Genomic DNA, 6,946 nt, shown 5'->3' with positions numbered 1-6,946 from the left:
CACACACACACACACACACACACACACACACACACACACACACACAACAGAGACACACTTACACATCACTGTCATACACTCGCACAAGTGTTGTGCATGTTTTACCCCCCTTACCACGATGTTTACAGTGTGACAGAAAGACATTCCTACATTTGTGAAGGAGCTTTTTTTTTGAAAGATCTCAAGATGTTTGTAAAGTCAAAAGTATTTAAAGAAGCTAAAGCATCTAACAGTTGAGTTCTTGCAGTCTCTATTCCATTTTAAAATTGCTTAATCATTGAATAAAGTGCCAGTACCAGTTTTAAGTGCAGGTATGTTATTAGAACTGTTAGCTTTTGTCTCAGGGCTCTGCTTCATCAGTATTCAGTGATTGGTCTACTCCCCCTCTACAAACCCTGCCTCCTCTGGTAGATAAGAGAGCAGCAACCAAACCTGAAGCACCACACATCTTTGTCCTTTATTTGTTTCAAATATTTTATCATTTCTTTACTTTACATCTCCATGTGTCAGCATGTGTGAGGGTTTGCCAACCATGTTACCATAGTGATGTCTCTTCTGACCAGTTTTTCTCACTAATCAACCAAACTGTAGTTAGAGCTGATGTCAGTCTATAAATCCTGTTTGACTGTTCCTGTCCTGTTTTTTACAGTCTGACAGCACACTGTATTTTTTAAAGCAATACTGATATTTGAGGGTTTAAAAATCCTATAATGACTGATCAGCATATCAGTTTTTTTTAAATACATAGAAACATTTGTGTTGACAAGGTTCCTTTTAAATTATTTATTTTTAAAACATTGTGACCAAGATGTGTACAGAGCAGGATCATGTCTGCTACCATCTGTTGCCTTTGGTGTGTTTTTTCTGCCAGTATTCCTTCTTACCTCTGTGGGGTTTTTTCTTAAGATTTATTTTTGGGCATGTTTGCCTTTATTTCACAATAGATGGCAGAGAGGTTGGCAGGAAACAGGAGGAGAGAGCGAGGGGGGGGGGGGAGGGTGACATGTGCTGTATCCACTCAGCTACCAAGGTGCTCCCTCTGCCTCTGCGTCTCTGTATTCAATCCTGCTTCAAAGTGAGTTTTCACCTTGCATTATTCATGCATTTCACAGTCCATCCAAACAGCCAGTACACTGACTGTACACTGTATGCCCAGAGTGTGTGACTGATCTCAGTACTGACCAAAATCTCTTCATTGTCTTCTATTCTGGATGTTTATAGTTGAACATAAAGTCACATTCTTCTATCTGATGCTTATTTAAGAATTTGTAGGATAACTTTAGCTCAGTGTTCGCCTGGATTAATTCAACCACATGTAAATAACTTTTAAATAATCACAGTTCACATTCACACTCACTCAAGTGTATTTTTACAGATCATATGTAATATAACCCTTACTGGCATGTGATTTGTATATCTTGTCTTTTTTATGTTAATAACATGTCTGTGTAATTAAATGAACCTCCTCCACCTTCTAATGAGCCATAATCCCTTCAGACATTCCATTTTAAACAATAAAAAAAGAAGAATTCAAATGTCCAGTCTCTTTCTTGTCTTTTCAAATGTTTTATTTAGTAGGTTGATATTAGTAACAAGTAGGTGTAACATATTGCCAGAGTTATAGTGGAATAAAAGAGAAAGCAGAGTTAAGGTTTACTATTACACTTCAAGCAATGAAGACTGTCCGACATTCAGCTGTCAGAAAGACACATTGTTCAACACTTGTAAGCTACAGTAAGTGGTATACAGTATACAGTATGAAGAGAAAAGCATGCATCAAAGAGTCTATGAGAACAGTATTGTGTGTATGTGTTGTATGTGACAGCGTTGCAAAGCCAGCCCTCAAACATCTGGAGTCTTTTGCTTCTGGGTTTCAAACTGGAAACGACATATTCATGCATTCAAATGTGTTTCTGAATTTGAAAAGTGAGGTTGTAGGATTTGGGCTGGCTGTGCAGGGCTCAGTGTCAGACACCATGATTGATAGAAGCAGTCAGTGTCATGTGACTAGATCTACATAGGTTGTGTTCAGTCATTCTTTGGCACTGTCTTCTCTATCATAGTGTGACCTGGCTGTCTGTCTGTCTGTCTGTCTCATGTCCTATGAGAGAACGCCCCACCACAGTCCAAACACCTGACCATCCACAGGTATTTAAAGCAGTATCAACATCTACAGTGCCAACAATAACTAAACCATTCACATGTTGTGTTTTCAAGTGAGAATTGTACAAGAACATATGTGACAAGTGTGGATCATTACCCATTATTTCTAAGATATCAGGTGCAATTTATTGTCCTTCCATGGACGTAAAAAATGTCCCTTTCTATATTCTCACACATGCTACTCTTCCCTCTAATCCATCAAATCTTCATCTAACCATGACAGCTAATTCAAGCGTTCAGACTGCTGGGACATTTTAGCTACAAGTTAAAGCGCAGAATCAAACCTCGTTCTTTCATGATCATTTCAAAAACTTTTTTTACTTGTGTTCACTTACAAACAGATAATTCAATCCCAATACATAAAGGCAAAGTCAATCTCATTCAACGCTATGTCTTTGGTGCATTTTCATTTTTGCTACAAGCTTAAGGTTTTTGCAATAGCTGATAATATCTAAGATATGCGGTACATTCATTCACAGACAGGTTTGTTATTTTGTGTATTGTGTGAAGTTCAGCTTTCAGCAGTCTGAGCTTGACGTAACAGCCACACCTCTCAGTCCCCTGGGTGCTTTACCCTAACCTCCACCCTCCACGCTCCTCCCATTCTACTATTCTATTCTATCCCAGTGGAGATGAGAGTGGTGGCTGCTGTTCATGCTCAGGTGCAACTACGGTGTGTTCCATGAATACTGTGGCGTGTCCCTGTGGGGCGGAGCAGGGTATAAGGCAAAGAGAGAAGCACCATTCGAATTACAGCTGATCGGACAGAGGTGGTCATCTATGCATGACTTACAAAGTGAGCGGATCACATGAACGGTTTGTTACTCCACCGCTCATGGTCTCTGAACACTAACAGATGCTAGCCAGGTTAAAAAAAACAGCTCACACTGGATCGCTTTAAGTTCTAGAAAATGTTCTCAGCTGCCTTCAATCATTCCCTGTTATTCATCAGATGAGGTTTGCATCGACACCGATCAAAGGGTCTGGTCCACAAAGAACTTTTAGGCTGGTGTACTGAGTTAGGCTGGTCTCAAGTGTTGCTGTTCAATCCAAAACATATAGTCTAAAAAGCTACATATGTACACTGGGTGTGTGTGTGTACCACGCAGTCAGTGTGTACAGTCCTTCATCAGTTTTGGGAGATGTTCAGATGTCTGTAGAGTGTCCGTAAAGACACATGTAGACATGAGCAGAGAACCAACGTTATGTTGTTAAGACTATTGTGGATTCCTACTAGATTCTTGAGCCTGACACAAATATTTTAGAGATCAGGAAACATATCCACCAACATTAGATGATGAAGGGACCGAAGTGTAGATTCAAAGATGATAGGAGAACATGTTTCCCTAATGGCAACTGGAAGAGTTACAGTAGGAAAGGTTATGATTAGAAGGTGTTTGTCTTGATTCCTGGCAGTGGGAACAAGTCTATTAAATAATAGTTGTTTGGAAAGATACTTGAAGGTAAGGAAGTGTTTCCCATCACAGCCTTCTGAGCGACGAAAAGGGAAAGACTTGGTCGGCAGCTCTCTAGAAGAACTCGTCAAGAACCAGTTGGCTTGATGAACATACATGTCTGTCTGTAGCACAGTGTTGTATAAAGAACAACTAGCAGCTGGAGTGTTCAGGGACTTTGAGAGAAGGAGCAACAAAAAGGAATTGTGGGTAGAAATGGCTGCTTCTCCAAGGCAACATGGAGGAGACCAGGGTGTGGCATTCAGTAGGACTGTGCTGCATAAATCAGATATGTTACACACTTGTTTATAGGCCTTAAGTTCAGCTGTGTCTAATATCTAAATGTACAGCTCATACAACACATACTGCTTCACTATCTGAGATGTCTAAAGACATGTTGAAGAGTTTCTACTCACTCAAGTCAAAACCTGAAATCCTTCACACTTCTATCAGACACTATTCAGATCATATGCAATGCATGATGGTAGTAAGTCATTGCTTATGCCACGTTCATGTCATGTATGTGTTTTTTCTATTTTTAAGTGGTTGCCATCTGTACAAATTGATTGGCTCCAGGGTTCCAGACGAAATTACACATCTGCAGAGGTTTGATGTTTGCTGAGGCTGCAAACGTGTGAGGACCAACACAAGAACCATGTGGGACCTCACACCAATCACCAGTTTTGTGAATATAGTTTCACATCCATTTTGTTAATGTGGTGTATGTATGTATATATATTTTAAGCCTCACATGACCAATTCCATCACACATGACATGAACATGGTATTATCACTATGTTTCATACAGTATCTTAGGCTGTGAAATAACTGAAGCCCCGCTATACAAAGATTTGTTCTATAAAATGACAAGACAGACTAAATACAGACTGTTTCGTAAACAGTGAATGCTTTCAGATGCAGCCAAGGTCTCCAAAATAAAAGCTTTCTTGCTTAGGAACAAGTGAGACTCCACGAGTCTTTAGGAAAACAAACCATTGGCAGTACAGATCAAACTCACCCACCAGGAAGCAATATCTAGCTACAAAAAGTTAAGCTAAGTTATTAGGAAAAGTCAGTCGGGTACAAAGTGTAAAAAGAGCAGGCTAGAGTGTAAACACACACACACACACACACACACACACACTAAAGAGCATAGTCTAATGCTAAGAGTACAAACACAGAACTGCTCACAGAAATATGTACAACCATCACAACTGTCCAAAAGCACTCATCACGATACTTCAACATCCTATCACTAACTATTGCTGCTAACTTCATCTACACGGCTAAAGCAGACCTGTTTTTTATCAAATGCATATTATTGTAACCAGTATCATCTCTGAGGCAGTGCCAACTCCTCTTCCACTTCATACGTCTGTCTCTGATGTTCTGACATCACATCAGTGCCACCACTTATTACTCTTCCTGTGGTGGCCATTTTGAACTCTACCAAGCAGAGGCAAATCTACAGGAAGAGGACAAAATAAAAGGAACAGTGTAAAGTTCCCAGTATGCTGCAACCATCAAACAGTCTAGTGTGTTTGAAGCATACAGAGGCCTTAAGTTCTCCAACAATGTGAAACTCTGTTTTTACAGCCTTAATACAAACTACAGCTCCTCTAAAGGATTCAAACTTTCTAATTCAAGAGCCTCAGTGCTCATATCAAAGAGGACACAATAATGTAAAGGATGTTGTAATGACACAAAAATGCTACATATAAGCACATCACAAAGCAATATCTACTGCTATACTACATCTTAATGTCCCACTGCTGTGTGTCAAGATTCATATTTATGGGACTGTAAAAAATAGGGCAAACTTTTAATAATTTCACTGATTCAGACGTTATCATTGAAGCATATTATATCATATTTTTGTACCTGTAATTAGAAGAGGAGTAATAAAGGTAAACATTTGTGACCACAGTAGTGCTTAATCTGAATGTTAGCAATTGCTTGCTAACAAGAAATCTCCAGACTTGTTTGGGGTTGCTAGCTGCTAGCTAGTTTTTATATCAACCCAGTACAATTTCTCACTACATATAAATTCAAAATGGCCACCGTAGGAGAAAGATAGATTTGGAATTGTTGTGAACACATGGCACTACAATATTAGGACAAAAATAGACAAACAATATAAGCTAGCATGTAGCAGTCATTTCATGCCACGTGCCTGCTTCTTCAGAACAAAGCGCTGTGGTTTTCTGTGGTTCACCACTGGAGGAAATCCCCTTCATATTCACTGAGAGGAAAAAGCACACACTGCATTTTAAGCTCAAACTGCAGAGGAACTGATTTAGCTAGCATCTTTTGTTTTGTTTTGCTACATCAAGTGTGGTGAGTCCTTGTTTCTGCTTTATATTTGGTGCTACGGTGAAGACCCTGAACTGTTAATGTTACAGGGCTGAACATTCACTTTACCAGCAGTGTGGTAAATGAATGATTACTGACTGTTTGTCTGACTGTTATTTTAGCATCACCACTTTGGAAAACCAAGCTTCTCCAGGCTTCCTTCATTAGGCATTGTCAGTAAAGACTAGTTGAAAAAACATTTTATATTAGGCTATTTACACTATAAAAAGTCACAGGTTCTAAGTAGACAGAAAATTTTGACGCCTTATTTTTCCCCACTGCAAAAAGATCCCAATCTGAATAAGGCAACTTTGTACATTAAGATAAACAACACGAAGAGGGTGGAGATGGAGATGGAGTAGCACATAGCAACTAATGATGTAACTGTCATATGATGTAAACAGCAGTTACCTCCAGTTCTATGAGTATGTACCTTTGTTTACTAGTCAACAACTAACAGTAAACTAATACACATCAGCGGGCAAAGCAAATGTAATGAAGCCTGTAAGGAAATATCAATGATCACTGATTATTAATAAATAACACTTTATAATAATTATGAATTCAGATTTCATCATTATTATATAGTCAACTGAAGATGAAATAAATGAAATAAAATGTCACATTTTGTCGGATCAAGAGATACTAATATTGATAGATGCAATAACTATGTACCTCACCCTCAGTTTAACATGTTACTGTAATATCACACTATTACATGATCTGCCTTTTTTCCCTTGTTTCATCATTGTGCATCAACAAGCAAACCTGATGTGTGATCTGATGTGTCAAGAGAAAACTGAGAACTGTTGCATTCCAGTCAAAGTCAGGAAATTCCTGATTAAACTTCACATCTTCCACTCGTATTAAAAGAACAGTTTGCGTGTCACAGAGCCCAGGGCCAAGCAAACATCATTCTTCTGATTCACTGGACGTTCCACAATGTAAAGAAAATACTAAATTCATTTGCTCGTATG

Source organism: Scomber japonicus, chromosome 22 (assembly GCF_027409825.1).
Source record: "Scomber japonicus isolate fScoJap1 chromosome 22, fScoJap1.pri, whole genome shotgun sequence".
NCBI lineage: Eukaryota > Metazoa > Chordata > Actinopteri > Scombriformes > Scombridae > Scomber > Scomber japonicus.
The sequence above is the reverse complement of the archived record's forward strand: the minus strand, read 5'-3'. Positions refer to the sequence as shown.